This window comes from Manacus vitellinus, unplaced genomic scaffold, assembly GCF_001715985.3.
Source record: "Manacus vitellinus isolate BGI_N305 unplaced genomic scaffold, ASM171598v3 scaffold_3_pilon, whole genome shotgun sequence".
In the NCBI taxonomy this organism is placed as follows: Eukaryota; Metazoa; Chordata; class Aves; order Passeriformes; family Pipridae; genus Manacus; species Manacus vitellinus.
The window spans coordinates 42,898,315-42,915,955 of record NW_021940535.1 but is presented as its reverse complement, the minus strand read 5'-3'; the positions used below and the strand labels follow the sequence as shown (position 1 = coordinate 42,915,955).

The following is a 17,641-nucleotide window of genomic DNA, read 5'->3' as shown; positions in this document are numbered from 1 at the left end:
CCCTGTGCACTGAAACAAATCATCTGTATATGAATGCAGTCAGGAAGAAGTGGCCTCCAGCAAAGCAATTTTTTATCTTTTGGTTCTGAGGAGTAACAGTAAAAAGGTCTGTCCCTTCAGTCTGTATCTGTGAAGTCACCCACAAAGAGATGTAACATTCTGGATCACACTCTTTTGTTTCCCCTTTCTTTGACATCTTACCATGCTTCCCATTTTGTTTATAAATTTCTCTTTTATTCTTGACATGCAAAAGTTAGTGACTTCATATGAGGCCATAATGCAATGGCTTGTCCTTTCTAAAGGTAGACAGTGTTAGCAAAGGAATAAAATCCAATAGTCTCCTAGAGGAAAGAAAAAGAAGGCAGTATGAATCATCTACAGACTTCATGTGAAAACTCCATTTTGGCTAGCAGATCAGAGAGCAGACTGGGGATATTTAAGTGCAAGTCTACAAATTCAGCTGGAGAATGTGACTATTGTGCTGGCAGTGCAACAAGACACACTCCCTTTTGCAACTCTCATTCACAAGAGAAAAAGCACAAGGAAGAATGACTCGTGAGCTGCCCTGCCTCAACCTGGGCAGAGGAGCTGCAGCTGTCTCCTTGTTACACACTGTACACCCTAAAACCCCTTCTACTGACTTCAGAGTCAGCAATTCCCACGGGGCATCTCCACATCAGACTAGAAGATGCTCCTGGCAGTGCAGAGACTCTTCTCCAAAAATCCCTCCACGCTCCTGCAGGTGTACACAGGTCTGTGTGACAGGGAAGGAACCCTCATACTGAGGGATGACTGTATGTCTGAAATATTTTGCTATTGTCTTCATTACACCAATATCAAATCTTAAATTGCCTTTAGCAGGAGCAGGGTAGGAACCTTGCATGGCATCACATGAGTTGCTGAATGGAAAATGCACATTACCTGGAAACTGCCTTCAAAACTCATTTTAAAGAGAGACTTTGGAAAAGTCTGACATTTTCATCTTTGCAGATGGATTAAAAAAGATAACTGCAAATAATTTAGAAAACTGCTTATGTTTTTTACATGCATTTACATTATTTTCTGCTTTTCAACACCGAAATCCTGATTTTTTCCACTGGCCTTACTGTTATGCAGGCAAGCACTCTCTGCTGCTAACTCTTCATATTCCTGAGGTAAAGGCAAGACCTGTTCTTACTTGTTGAAAATTAGCATAGAGCAAAATTTAATTATCAGAAAAGTACACATTACATAGGCAACTGTAAAGAGTTCAGTGCTTAGGATTTTGGAGGAGGTTATTTCTATACTTCACTTACATGAAATGTTTTCTGAAATATTCACATGTATATTTGAATCCATTCTTGGGACCTGGATGTCCAGCAGATGGATTACAAAATCTGACTTGCAGCTCTTTTATTATCAGTGCTTTCTGCTGCCAAATCCATGTCCTCTGACATCTCTGATACAATCCCATCATCACTTCAAGGAATATGAAGTGATACCCAGCAGATTAGCACAGGGTAGAGATGTTCAGACCTGTTCAAACACTACAGGAGAGGGAGCCAAATGTCCTAGGCCAGAGAAGAATGTAAGGACACATGAATTAGAAGGAATGAGCAAAATGTCCTCTTCACTCACTGCAGTGGGTCCATGTGTGTGTGGGCACATTGCTTCCCTTCATTCACAATCAGTTCACAGACTGAAGCCACCCTTACCTCCTTTCTGCTCCTGGAGAGGGACATGCAGCTACACATGACCTCAATGAACATCAAACATGCTGTGAGGTACAGAAGGGTATCTGTAGGGAAAAAAAAAAAAAGAGGAAGAAAAAAGCAGCATAAATGTACTGTCTCAGGACAGAACAGTTCAGAAGAGCAGTTAGAGGATGCAGATCCAGCCGTTTGCTGTCAGTTCTTACCCAGTGCAGTAAGACTTAACTTACTGCACTGGTCAGTAAGAACCAGGCAGGGAGACTTAATTTTATTCCTTAAAGGCAGAAGACTAGGAGACATTAGGAAAGACCACCAGTATGATTCTGTCCTTATCATAAATGGAGGGGCTTACCAGGCCACTGTTTTCCATAAACACATTTAGAAGTTTGGCACATTTTGCCAGCTGTGTGACCTATTTATATTCCATTGTATTTTTCACAAGGGCAAATGTGCAAAAAACAAACTTCTGCCAATCCGAAAAAAGGCAGTAAGACAGAGCTGTCCTGTGATACTACATGTACTCCTCAGAAAATCCTAGTAGGATGTTCAGAGGCTATAAGGAGGAGACCCATGCTCACAGCATGCTTGCATTCCTCTCCTGGGATCATACCAGAACACTGCAGACTGTGTCTATGATAAGACAGCTTTCCATGCACGGAAAAAACAATGCCAAGGAATCTTTTAAGATAACAGTCTCACCAACTGCAGTCAAGAGCTTGATGAAGACATCTTTCACAAATCAAGTGAAGACCTCTGGAAACAATCCAAAAGAGGATGTTGGGGAGCAAAATACTGCACTAATAAAAAATTGGGTTCCTATGTCCAAATTTTTTATTGCATTTTTGGCTATTTCCATCTGTAACAGCCAAGAAATATGAAGGTACCCTGCATAGAAAGTTATGATAGTTGCTTTACAGAGTGTATCTGAAACTCCCATTTCCCACACTTACATCCTTACCATTGAGATTCACAGTCCCAAATCCTTCCATTAAATTGCTGACCCAAATAATGCATTGCAGTGAGTACAAGCAGTGCAACAAAGTCTGTGCAAGTTTAGATGCAACTAAAAAAGTACATGTATTAGTATGTATCAGATGCTTTTTAACTTATCTAGTCATCTTAAATATACAGCATCAGTCAACTATCTATATTTAAAAAGCAATACTACCCACGATACAAATGGTAGCATCCAGATTATGACAGGCACTGAAATTTGTGATCCAGGTTTCCAGGTTCTTGCAGGTGCAGATCAATACAGTCAGCTAGACACAGCAATGTGGAATATGTCCTTGCCCATGGCAAGGGGGTTGGAACTAGATGGTCTTTTAGGTCCCTTCCAGTTCAGATCATTCTATGATTCTATCAGTAAACTTTCCCTTTCTCAGATGACCTTTTACATCTGTCTATTCCTTTAGGATCTCCTGCTTTTAAGGACCAATTTTATTCTACTTTAGGGACAAACTATTCTTTTCCCTAATGGGAATAATGTGTAGCAACTATTAGTCACCTTTTTAAGAGATGCCCATTCAAAGGCATTTTCCAGAGACTCACATTGATCGCATGAAAAAATATGTTCTGTAGGAAGCTCTGACATATTGCAAATGCACTGAATGCTTGACATTTTTATGATTATGCTAATATTGTGACATTTGATGTGCTTGTTTTTGAATAAACATAGTGCAATTAAGTTCTCTGAAAGAAAACCAAAAAGAAACAGATCAATCACTGAGAAGGCAGGAAGAATGAAAACTGCTTCTACCAGCTTTGGAAACAAATGCCTGCTAGTCAATGGCAAACACATTTGAACTAGATATTTCATGAGATTTGTCAGTTTTACTCTGAAAGAGCACTGATAGGGTGACTTTCAAGTCTTAGTACAAGCAGTGGCTTCACTTTTACCTGTTCCCTCTACCTTTGAAGTATATTAGCATTTGTCATAAAATGACTCCTTCCATCACTGAAAGAATTACAACTCTTAGACTACTATTACTTCCTCTTAGACTGTTTCAAACTGGACAACCCAGTTAGGTCATGGAACCTTGTTTTTAACTTCAGCCCCTTTTAAAGCATGTTGCATGCTTCAATTATATTCCAAATTAAAGTAGGAGAGAGATAAGGTTTATAAATGTCAATACAAATTATTTCATAATTCCTCTCCCTCAACTACAGACCAGATTAACAGGAAGAAACAGAGAACTGAAAGAGGCACGACTGGAAGAGTGTGGTGTTTGATGGCAGGAAGGTTGCATGGATCAGAGCTGTGGAGTCAAGAAGGAAGAGCAGCAGACACTGGAGGAGAACCAAAGGGGGAACCAACGGTATATTTTTGGTACAAAGCCAGAGAAGGCATACAAAATGGCTACAGCTTGATTACAGCAATGTTAGGAAGCAAGATCTATCTCCTCTGCCTATCTATCTCCTTGGAAGCCGTAGCTCTCTGAAAATACTGAAGTAACTTAGTAGCAACTTTGGAGGCAAATTAAAAGAACATTCATAACCTCAGGAACTGTAGACATTTAATCTCTTGTTAAAGACAAATACTGGTCAGATTGAGTTTAATAAATCTAGCTTGATGGATACTCATTATTGATGAAATCAAGAATCAGCTTAATTTCAAGAAATCCAATTCCTTACACAATACATAATCAAGGCAACAGTAGCAAACTTAGGAAAAGTTACCAAAAAAAGGGGGTGTTGATCAAAAAAATTGAACTCATGGTCAATTATTGGCAAATCCCAAGTTAAACTCTGCAAATAGAGTTATAAAGAGGGACAAGCTGGAAAACTGTAGAAGTTTCAGCTCTTTTCCCTGAGACAGTGCAAGGTAACAGATTTAAGTTAAAGAATTGGTCTGAAATTAAAGGGAAGAAATAAAAAAGGATATTCAACGTCAAAAGGAATGAACTGGCAAAACACAAAGCCTAATAAAATAATCCTTTCAGTACACTCAGAGACTCCTACAGCTTTTCTGTTCCTAATAAGATGTGTACACCTAAACTTTATTAATGTTCTCCGTATTTGTCTTTTTTCAGACACATGCACTCTAGGATTAATAATGTAGAGACACTTGACCTACAAAAAGATCTCCTCATATAATTGGCATGGCAACAGATGCAACATATCTTTAATAGAAGTGACAATTAGTGGTACTGCTTCTGCCACCCCTTCAGTATGACATTAACCTTTACTGAATTACTTTCCTACAGCATAATAGTAAACCCAAAGCTTCCCAGATGAAACATCCTTCTCTTGGGATGTTTTAACTTGGAGACACCTCAATATCCCATAGATTTCATTCCTTGGTCTTAGTCTCTTAACAGACACTTTCTCCTTTCGCTGGCTGCAAAGTGTTTGAGCAAGTTGATTCATTAGCCAGTGGTGCTCAGAAGGGAAACAAATCTGGAGGGACACAGTGTTTCTTTCTACTCAACTAAGTGCTTCAAGCAGGTCTACCTCAACATATAAGCCCAACTAGCAGCACGCTGCTTGCCTGCAGGTATGCAGTTAAGACAGAAATATATCCCAAAAGCTTTTAGCTTTTTAAGGCAATTAGATTTTCAGTACCAACCAGTGCCTCAGCTATGTGACCAGCTAAGACTGAACCAGACCAAACACACTACAGCCTATTTAATCCAGCTGGGAACAGTGAATATTTTGTGGGGGTTTTATTTTACCATATTTTAATCCCACAGAGAGTATATGTCTATATCTGAGCTAGTTAATTTAAGCTTTTTTTTTTAAGCTAAAAAAGAAATACAAGTATTTAAAAATGACTCATCTGACCTATTTTTGCTGATCTACAATGAGATTGATCACACCTTAAATTTTGTCAAGTCAAATGACTCAGTCTCTTTCTGACTTGAAAAACAGAGCATAATTATTAGCTCAGAAATTTTGAACATACAATGCAACCTTCTGCTGGCAACAGAGACAAAACACTGCAGGTTACTAGACTCAGTAGGTCCAAATTCTTCTTCCCCTAGCACTGCACTTACACTACTTACCCTACACTGAAGCTACTTCACTTTGTTTTTCAGCACTAAAGAGAACCTTTGGCTTTCTCCATCTTAGCTTCCTTTTATTAGTTTTGTAATGCAGAAAAGTAAAAAGATATTTTGTTTAAATATTTTCTTCAACCCTTATGAATCCAAATCAGAAGTGGAAGTTTGTCTAAGGCATTCACAGCTGAATATCTGGATGTTCTATGTTCTAACAGATACAGAAAAATCCAAATCTGAATCTTGGTTTGAATTCATTTTCCTAACCAAGCTCCACTAGTAGAAATAAACAGGATCTAATGTAGTAGAATATCAGACTTTAGACCCACCCTGAATGATGTAGGTTTTCTAAACCCTGTATTTTTTATACCCTAAGGTTTTTTAAAACCCATACTCACTATAATCAAATCTCATTACCATGTCCACAGCTTTAAATTAAGGTTTACTCAGAATTAAAACAGCTTCTGCCAATTAAATTATTTTAAAGTACAAGTTGAACTAAATAAGGAAAGCATTAAAAAATCAAAAAATAAGCTCACAGATATATATATCTAGATAGATATAGATACATAAACACATTTTTCTTTATCAAAGGGCATTGTGAAAACTAAGCAATAAAGTAGCCATGATTATTATAGCAAACTCAAAGAACTAAAATATAAAATAAGACCAATACTTTCCAAATTCTCCAAGCTTTTGGCTACCTCTACTTTTGCATTGCCAGATGCGAAAATCCAATTCCCTCATTTCAAAGTGCTGAATTCACTACCATGAAAACCAATGACAGCTGGGATTACCCAGCATCTCTGAATATCAGATCCAGAGCCCCACACCTTCTTCCAAATTTAGAAACTCCTTTTGGCAATATTTGCCAAAGTAGTTTCCTATTTTGCTATACAACTCCTTAAACTACACAAGTCAGTTCTTAGGCCAGAGAGATCAAACCTCAGTTCCACCAAACACTGAGGGAGTCCTGACACTAATTACAATGAGGTAAAAATTAGCCTCTGCAGAAATAAGTGGAGGGGGTGTATATGAAGTTATTCATTGCATTTCTTATAAGGACTGAGCCTTATCTTTGAGTCATTCTATAATAAATACCATATCATTGCTCAATTGTATGGAAATGGTGATTAGTGGTTCTGCAAATGTTTTGTTTGGGATTTGCATTTTCTCATCAAAGGATACTTCTCTGCCTTCATATGCTGTCAGCCTCTTTCTGATGAGACAGCTCAGCACAGAGATGCCTCAAATGTATCAGGAAGAGAAGAAAACATATTAAACCACAAAAACGTGCAAGCTAAACACAGAGACTCTGAGTTCAACCACAAGGGCTTGGAAATGAAGGGAGCTGTGGTAAAATATTTTGGGTTGACTAAATACCATGCCCCGAAATTTAAGCTACTTACAGTTCTTAAAAAAGAAATTCCAGAGACTAAGGCAGAATGAATACCAGCAGGGAATTTTAGTTTCCACTCCCAATTTCTGGCTTCAAAACCTTTTTATTTTATTTTACAACTGAAATTTTAGGGGTTCTGTATAATTTAAGCAGGTGTCAAATACATGTGCTCTAGACTATCAGCCATGAGGAAGTGGTTGGTAATGGGGAAGGGATAATAGTGTGAAGCCACCATCCATGTCAGAGCTCCTAAGACAGCCCTGGTTTTTAATAGGTCTGTCCTACCATATCAGTATGGTCAAGGACCTCCAAACTCATTTGCCTCGTGAGGATCATTTTCAGCAGAATTTGCTGTACCCAAAACCAAAAGACAATTCTTTAGATTGTATTGATTTTGTTAAGAGGGATTTCCCACACATTTATTGCTGGCTATCACCATAATACTATGATAAGAAATATCCATGTCTTTTATCCTTATAGAAATACAATAAACTCCTGCTGTCCCTTCAGCACACCTAAAACTGTAAATCTGCAATAACTCATCACATCCCTTGTATAAGCCTTTACTCAAACTACTTTAAATATGTTTTGCATAGCCAGTATGATCATAACAACAGTTTGAATTTAATGGACCTTAACTGCCATTAATTCCAAATGGATACTACTGAGAGTGAAATAGCTCTTACAGTTGAGGAAGCAGGTGTTCATATAGGACAGAAAGAGGACTGAGCCACAGACTCTGGTTATGGGATACTTCTGATGGGAAAAAGTTTGTTTAGAGCCCATTGCTTACCTAGGTATGCAGTAAAGTAACATAAACAGTATCCATTTGAAAAACGTTAGTTTGCCTTTGTAGAAGCCAAGGCTTCAGTTTTGTGATTTATGACGTATTAAAAACTTTGGAGAACCTAACAATTAAACAAGATTATTTATTGGTTTTTTTCTATAAAAGAATTGCTCTTGACTGATGTCTCTAGACAATGACATCCTACATAAAATATATAACATAAGTAATCATTGTGTTTCTTACAACATTCTTTAAAGACGGAGGACAAGTTAACAGAATGCTAAATTTTCTAATACTAGATCTAAGTCTGAAAACACCAGAAAGAGCATCATCTGGAACTAACTGAGATGTAAATTTACAGTTTTAGGATACCTGCCTATTAGGTGTGAGGTGAGCCCATTAACTCATTCCGCTACACAAATCTGAAGTGATATCATCCTTAGCCAGACTAAAATTAGAAGCCCTGCAACCACATATTGCACATTCTTCTATTCTTCTGCTTAAGGTTTCCATTTCCACTCAAGACATTGATTGTGTTTTATTTCACACAATCAATGAATGGCTGATCAAACAATACACTGTACTGATATAGTTTACATTCACTCTGTCACTGGATTCACTGCCCATGAAAGTCTGGAAAACAAATACAGCACACGTTCAGAACGACAGAATGGTCAAGGTTGGAAGGCACCCCTTGAGGTCATCCAATCCAACACCACTGCTCAAGCAGGATCACCTACAGACAGTTACCCAGCCCATGACTAGATAGCTTTTGAATATCTTCAAGGATAGACTCCTCCTGATCTCTGAGAACCCTGTGGCAGTGCTCGGTCACCCACACAGTGAAAAAGTGTTTCCTCATGTTCAGAGGGAAACTCCCATGCTTCAGATGGTGTCTATTGCTTCTTGTCTTGTTAGTGCACACCACTGAAGAGGCTGATTCCATTCTTCTTTGCACCTTCCCCTCATATATTTACTTATGTGGATAAGATTCTCTCCGAACCTTCTCTTTCCCAAGCTAAACAGTTCCAGCTCCATCAGCCTTTCCTCACAGGAGAGATGGTCAAGTCCCTTAATCATCTTTATGGACTTCACTGGACTCTCTCTAGTATGTCCATGTGTCTCTTGTGCTGGGGAGGCCAGAACTGGACACAGCACTTAAGGAATGGCCTTATCAGAGCTTAAGAAATGGGAGGGATCTTGACCTGCTGGAAACATTTCTCCTAATACAGCCCAGGATAAATTTAGCCCTTGCTGCAAGGGCACACTGTTGGCTCATGATCAACTTAGCATCCATCAGGACACTGGGTTGTTTTTTGCAAAGCTTCTTTACAACCAGTTAGCCCCCAGCATACAAACAGTGCATGGGGTTTTTCCTCTGCAAGAGCAGGGCCTGTCACTTCTCCTTGTTGAACTCTATACGGTTCGTATCATCCATTTCTCCAGCCTGTCCAGGTCCCTCTGGATGGCAGCACCACCCTCTAATGTATCAGAAGATAATCTGGTGCCTGAAGTGTAAAACTTGGGACAGATTCCTCATAATTTTTTCCAGCATCTAGAATGACAAAGCCTGACTGATCTTCTGGTGAATTACCAGATCTTTCCTTCTTGGGGGAAGCAAGGGATTCCCAGGTTCACCAGGTACGCTGGCACAGTTCTGTGCTCACTCCAACAGCATAAGGGATACCTGCATCTTACAGATAACCTTTTAATTAGGCAAATTACATTCCTCTTTAAAATGCCATGCAGTGAAGCAAAAAAAGACTGTGTCTCACACAGACATGTTGACAGCAATTTCTGTTCTAGAAAAACAAGCCTCATAAAGACAGATTCTTTCTCAATGGTACCAACAGTTTTTTAAGAGAAAATAACAACAAAAAAAAATTGACTGGGGGGGAAAGAAAAGGTAAATTTATATGAAAAGCGAGGAGTTTTTTCTTGTGGAAAAAGACTAGTGTCACAAGGTTCAAATATTTTAAAATATTAAATTTATTGCCTGATTGAAATTCACTATAAAATGTTATTCAAGGGAACTGATTAAAACCCTTGCCAAGTAGTATTATAAAAAAAAAACCTTTTATTTTTGCTAGCAAAAACCCCATAGCTTAATACTACTATGAGGCTTACTCCAACTCTTTTTTACAGCTTTTCATTAAATTCCATTAACTTATGATCAAATCCTGAGTTATATTTAAATTTCTTGAATTCAGGAATGATTCCAACAGCACCAGATTAATGAGAGAATCAGGCCCTAAGAGTTGCTTTTATAGTCACACCTTTACATAGTTACTTTTTCTTCATTTTTTAAACATTACTACATTTAAGTGGGAAGGCTCTTGCAGGCTGCATATTCCTCACTCAGCATCTGTGGAATGAGGCTGTAAAGCATGTATCTAATGAGGCTGTGATCAAAATCAAGTTTTCAAGTTTGCCTCACTATCACAGGCAAAGAGCTTTTGGACTACAGTGGTGTGAATGACTACAATACATCAATTTGCAAACAGGGCTCCAGAAATAGAAAGATAACCAAATACTCTAAGGGAAGTCAAACTTTGCAGTGCCCCAAAGAGAAGCTTTTATGATCTCTAGAGGAGACACTGTATTAAGGCAAATTGAATTAGTCCCAAATTTATTTAACAAGGTTGGATTGATATGATTCTTTTACAGTTTACTTCACAGCTGTTAATCATTAACCACACTTCAGATAATCATCGGATATTCATTTTACATGCAATAAGATTTTTATTGAAGTTAACATAATAGTACATCTAAAGAACTCTCTTGAAAATGTTCCCTTAGGAAAAAAAATTATCTGCAAAGTAAGGCCATGAATTGTGTGCCTCATGGGTTAGCCAACTTTGTAAATACATATGAACATATATAACACTATTCTAATGCCATACATAGCCCCTACTTTAATATGCATAGTAAATACTTTGCCTGGGGGTTTTTTATGAATATCACTGATTTACCCATCCTGGAGAGGTCAAGAGAGGAATTACAGAGATTGTAGACTACTGTTTTACAGCTATCTTGTTCTTTCCTGTTTTGAGAAAGAATTTTTTCTGGCTGGACTTTTTTTCTGCTCCCATAAGGTCCTCCTTTGACTTAAAGGAAACTCCTCCCAGAAAAATTACTTTGGCCCTAATCCTGAAAGCTGATCTGTGTCAATGGACATACACAACATCACACTGAACCCAGTGGAGCTCAATTTGAATGTGAAGGTTTTGTTGATTCAGTATGAAGAGAAAAGTAAAAGTCAGAGGTTTCCAGGTAAGGTCTGTATTTATATCTGCAGTGGTTAACCGGCTTGTGTTTAGTTTCAAGTTACACCAGCCTATTTTCCAAATGAAATGTAACAGAAATCCAATGAGAACAATAAAAATGTTTCATATACTAAAAGTTAATTTTCTGTACTAAAATTATGTTCATTTCAGTGACTTTCTGACAATTTTTTTCTAAAAAGATTTCAAAATGAGCTTATGGAAATAGATTGTTTTGTAAGCCCTTCCTCTCTAAATCACCCAATTCTGTTACACAAAAAGAAATACTTCCAGTTAGTTGTTTGCCTAAAAATTTGTGCTCTTCTGGTAAATAACTTCATTGATCAGAACTGCAGTGAAGGTGAATTGCATGTACCTGCCCTGAGGTACCTTCACAAAATTCTACCCAAGTTTTAAAGTCTCCTTAAGCAGAAAACTAATGAACCTACAGCCACAAAACTCGGGTTTTTCAAAGACTTTAACAAGCCGCTTGTAATTTTTTCTGACTTACTGAATGAAAGGGAGTCAGGAGGAAAATTCCGATAAAACTGCGTGTAAGCCAAAGGTTTGTTTATGCTTGTATGGATTAGCATTCACACATTTCCTGTTACTAGACTTCCCATTAGTGATGTTTAACTTTAACCACATATCCTGGGTTAAGGAATAGCTCCTGAAGTCAATTTCCTGATTAGGCTACGAAAGGTCAAAGGTTAATTTTGCAGCCACATGGTTAAGCTACCAACAGCTACTGCATAGCCTTGTTTTAACATATAAAGTTACTGCAAATATTAGCTGAAGGAGGTGGCACACTCTGGTGATTACACAAAAGTGTTGGGAAAAAATAATCCCAGGAGTTTATTCACTCTAAGTGAAATTTACTCTCTCCACCTGCGCACATAGAATACACATCAGTGGAGACATTTCTCAAATATGGTGAGGCCAATCTGGCAACCTCAAATGTGTACATCCTTTTGAACATGGCTGTGTGACCACTGCCAGTGTCAAGAAACTTCCCGCTGTATATCATCTTAAAGTCTTTCTTCATACACTTGCTACAGACCTTGAAGAAGAAACCAGGCTTAATATAAAGTAATACAAGACTACACAAACATAAACTTATCATATTCTCAAAAGCACAGTGATTTCTGCTTCTTTAGGGGGGAAAAAATCAGCAGATGGATGATGAATTTGCAAACAGCACTGCAGCAGATACTCTTTGTTATACCAAATCAGCAGGAATTAATTCATCATTATTTCTTCCATTTAAATACTAAAGTGAACAATCCTCCCCCCAAATACTTAAGATGAAAAATGAAATATCTGAAAGAGTTTGTGGAGCTTCTATCTGGAGACGTACTTTTGTCCAACAGTAAAATCAATGTTTTTTTAATAGTGAATAAGCAATAACGGTTTATTGACACATATCAATAGCAATGAAGAATTCTAGAGTTAGAGATAGTAATCCAGACTTGTTCACACTGCACAACATTGTCCTTCCCTGGTGAGTTCTCATCTACAAATTATTTCATTCTGATTCAGTTTTGGTAACTCCCTAGCATAGAATATGTCAAATATTCAATAGTCATATGAATTAAATCCCATGTATTAACATTCTAGTCTTCTTTCAGATCTGTGAAACAGGTGATGGGGAGATTTGACATTGGATTTAGTAAAGATAGTCTTGGTACTTAGTTAGCTCATTACAACTACTGTAGATTAAATAGAGGGCTCACAAGTAACTAAGTAACCTGGGTTACAAATCATGGTTTTACAAAGGAAACTTGGTTTGACTCTTACCCAGGGCCTAAAATTACTAATACAGCCACCGCTCTTTGGGTGGCTGTCTGACGTTATCATTTATATTTGCATCGCCGTGGCAGCATTTTACACTTGTTTTGCACAGGGAAGGCCTCTAGATAAGATGTAAGATAGTGGAGACAGTCATCAGTCTTTACTCAGGATTTCTCAGCTGCATGTGAACAATAAAAAAATCCACTTTTTTTGTAAAAACTAATGCATTTGAATATGTTTGGAAATAGAGAACATCTGTTTCTTACACTTAAATCTGGTTAAATTCCAGTCATGAGGAACTGGTTCAATTTTCACATTTAGGCTGTTTGCAAGACATAATTTTTGTGAATCATTCATAGTCATTCAGCCTTCACTGCTTATAAACAAAACAAATATAAGTGGATGCACATGAGCTGTTCTTCATTCACTCGTGGACTTAACATTTGGAATTCACTTTTCCAGCCATGTGACTGGTTCTACCAGTCAGACAGTACAACTTTTCTTCTCTGACTAGATTTCTTAAACTTTGTAAATAGCATAGCACTCGAAAAACATGTTCCACCATCCAATAAAAACAATGAAGATTACCTGAGAAATAACAACTTTGAACAGAAAGGACAGTCTAATGACTTTTGTTATATTTAAAGAAATTTAATTCATTCTTTTTCAGCTGAGGGATATTTCTGCCTGGCTAAAGGTATCCATTTCAGATTTTAAAATACTCTGTTTCTTTCCTAAATGCAATGGAGCAGGGGAGAGGGATTTCTCTTGTCACATTTACACCAACTCATCACTACAAAAGCAGTTTTCCTGCCTGCCCAGGAGCTGCCATGTTACTGACCTGTGCCTCCTTTTTCTCCACATTTCCCCTGATTTAGTTTAGCTTGATGGCTCTTTCTGGTCAGCAGCTTTGACACTTTACCAGCTGATTTTGCTTATCTAAAACATGAAGTTCTAGGACTGTTTACATTTTAAATTGTAAATACTTTGGTAGAACATATGATGACATTTCAGCAGCACAAGTTCCTGTGATGTAAATCCTCCTGTCCCAATAATTGATTACAAAAACTGCAGGTACAAATTCCCTGTATTCTCTGGTTGGAATATAGCAAGGTCTATGGCCAAGGAATCTCACTTGCTACAGTGCCTTTTCCCTCTTCTTTCTTCTTATTATTGGGAATGTCTGCTCTATGGCACCTTGAAAAATCACTGCATTTTTCAATCTTTTGTTTCCCTACTAATTTTAATACCTGCATAAACACATCCAGGAGGTACAGAATTACTGGGTAAATGACTCTGATAAAAACACAATTTTTGGCAGCCCAACTCAGTAATGTTCTGTGCCATGTGTCTAACAGGTATCCCACAAAAAGGATGTATTCTAATAGTTCCAAACCTGCAATCCAGCTTATATTCTGACCATAAAGTTTCCGGTTTCTGTCACTGCTCTTTTTTTGGTGGGGGAGAGTTGAATTACTAACACAAGTTCATTCATGTAGAAATATTTCACACCTCTCAACTCTATTTCTTTGAAATCCCAGACAAATGGCCACTGCTCATGAATGGTGGGACTCTCCATTAGGCAGTGAGCTAGATGCCTGTTTCTCTCCTGTGAGAAGAAATACTGCACACTTTCAACATTGATAGAAAAATTGCCAGTGCCCTCGCTTTAAATGACAGTAGAGAAACTAAAGTATATAATCAGATCCTGGGAGACTTGGGTAATATGTTCCCCTGAGATAAAAGGTGTTCATCTCCTATTTTCAAAGAAAGTGCCCTAACCACTAAATTAAAGCTTGATCAAAGTGCTCTAGTATGGCACTGCGCTGCATCACAGAGCAATACGTGAACATCCACCAAATGCACCTAGAACCTGAATTTGATTTTAGTTTCCTATTGGAAATGAAGGGAGAAATCTGGCCTGTGGTTAGACATCACTATTCAAGATTTCCTAAAATATACAGTAACTATATTCCTCATTAATTGCTGTCTACTTCTGTCAAGATAATACGACAGCAACTCCAATGAAGTTACAGCACTTACAGTAGTACAGCTGATAGCAAAACTTGGCTCGATATCCTCAAACATAAATGGATATTTTATCTGCTTAGTGCATGCTGTCTCTTTTATTGAAACCAAAACAGTGAGACAAAAGTCATCCTGAAGAGACCAAAAGAAACTTAAATATGTATTTTTTTCTAAGCATATGAATATTTTATGATCTATGGTTTCCATAGTGCTTATTTACTTTGTTTGTTCAACATTTTGAGTTGTCAAAATAGGCATTAGAAAGAGCAAAAACAGAAAAATGGAAAATAAGTCAGTAAGAAATGGATTTCTTACATTTTTCCTTGGGACACATGCAGACATAGACACTATCAACACATTGCAAATAATATACTAATTGTTCATTTGGCCCAAACTTAAACCAAGAATTCAACACTCTCAGAAAGTATTCAATATGTATTTTTAAAATTATTCCAGTCACACTAAAATATAGAAAAGTCTCAGTAAAAATAATCATAGAAGGAGAAGAAAAATCAGGTATATTTTGATAAGAAAATATTGTGTACTCAGTACAATATCTTTATCAGATTAGCAAGTTTCTTACTAATATCTACAAGGAGATATTTTCAAGTCACTTATTTGTGTGAACAGTTTCAGAAAATGTTAAATGTTATGAAGTGTTTCTTTAAAATCTGCATTATTAGTGTCATTTATCATTCATCTTCATTTGCACTTAGCATTTTGGTATTGGTCTTAAATGTATCAAAATTTGCTTCTACCTTTCAGGTGATGACAGGGTAGGACATTGCTAAGACGGGCTTGCTTGGGAGATGCACAATATTTTTGGCTGCGTATTTTCCAAACTCTATGTTGTCTTCCAGTGAAAAGCAAACAGAAATATTTAAATTACATAATTGCCTCCCTACACTCTACCTAAACTCTTCTTTCAGTCACACTCTCTTCTTTCAGTGAACCTTAACAAGGCAAACTGAAAGCTTCCTTTGTTATCCTGGTCTATGGCACCTGAATGGTGCCAAACAAAACTGAGTTAATTCAGAGCTCTTAGCAAAAGGATTTCTTTCTCTGACTCCAATACCAAATAGAGAAAAAAACAAGCCTTTTGCTTTTCTCTCAGTGTTAACTAAGAGCAGAGAAAACAAAAATATCATCTCCTTCATGTTATGATTTACATACACTCGCCTTCCTCCTTTTCTTATTTCTTCTGAGTCTCCATTTGATTTCTCATGGTTATTATTCATCTACATAAAGGCGTTACCACTTATGGTATGAAGTGGTTTTACATGGAATCCTTGTAATGCAGCAACTCATAACCATAATCTAGGCTAAATGTGTTACCTAAATTGCTGTGGTTTCAAAATTTACAAAAAAAATGTATTTCCTAGAGCAATCTAACTTCTCCTTTTACTAAAACAACAAAGTAAACTCATTAGAAAGACTATGAGTTTGAGCAATTAATTACACACTTAATAATATTTTATAGTTTTCTAAATACTTTAAAGTCCTTTCCAAACATTATGATTCGGATCCTGCCACCACTCCTCATAGAGACTAGAAAAATAATTGGAACTACTCCAAAAGCAAATTACATTTAGGTTCTGGGAAAATTTGGGTTCTGATTCAATTTTTTTTTCAAATAATTTAGTGACATCATTTTGACCATATGCATTTGGAAATGGAAACACCACATTAAGCAATTTCATGTAACAAAATGAAAGAAAGATAAGATTTCTCTCGAAAAAAAAGCTTTGACTCTTAAGTATCTTACATAGCTGAAGTGTTCCAAAGGCACAGAAGGTGGCCAGCCACAAAATCATTATGGAAAGCCTCAGAACTGGATCCTACCTCACATTTATTTCTGTAAATCCTTCCCTTGTTATGCTACTGCACCTAAGAATGAATAAGTAACTATTGTTTAGAGTTTCACATTTATTACATAACTAATGCCCTAATCACATTGAGAAGTTACAGAAATTAAAAGAGTATGATCATAATTTCCAATCTTACACATTTTCAAGTGTACCACTGACATGACAAAGAATTCAGCAACTACTCAAATCACATGGTTTGCAAAGGCATTCTTTGTCAAAAAAAAATAATTAAAATTTAGGGTTAAAGCTAGAAAAAAAAAAGACAATGATAAATACTGGTTCTGTTATAGCTATTCTGTTGGAATTTTTAAAATATTAGGTAAATCTTCGTGATTTAAAGATGTTGATTCAGAGAGTATTAGCTATTTACCAAATACTTAATAAAGTCAGGTACAAATTAAAAAGCTCAATATGTATTCTCAGTTCTGCATAGAAATCCTCTGTTTGGCAGTTGGAACCACATCAAATCAAATTTTTACTAGGTTTGAAAAAAAACTGCATATATTCATGGTTTCCACCGGCTAGTCAAGAGCTTGAAATATTGGTCTTGACTATCCAGTCAAGACCAATTCTTTCCACAGGAAAGTAATTCTCAGAGGAAATTATTTGTCACACTACTTCCAATCTAAAGATCTAAACACAGTCTTTCCTCTAGCCTTTGGCACAACCCATAATAATTGGACCATAGGAGAGAGCAACAAAAAAGTGGATCCACAAGATGCATGCCAAATATCACTACCAGCTCAATCATTTGCTTTCTCACCTTTCCTCCCCATCAGGAATAATCAGTAGCTGAAGTATTAAATGACATGTCAC

General features: G+C 37.0%; 1 long non-coding RNA gene across 1 annotated transcript in view; it reads right to left on the bottom strand.

Moving 5' to 3' along the window:
- Positions 1-214: 214 nt before the first annotated feature.
- The window catches only part of LOC108640181, a 64,345-nt gene continuing 46,918 nt past the window's right edge, over positions 215-17,641 (bottom strand). The window contains exons 2-3 of the long non-coding RNA XR_001920970.1: positions 1,695-1,777; positions 215-341 (exon numbers count right to left, since the gene is read on the bottom strand). This is a non-coding gene — a long non-coding RNA (uncharacterized LOC108640181). The remainder of the gene's footprint in view (positions 342-1,694; positions 1,778-17,641) is intronic.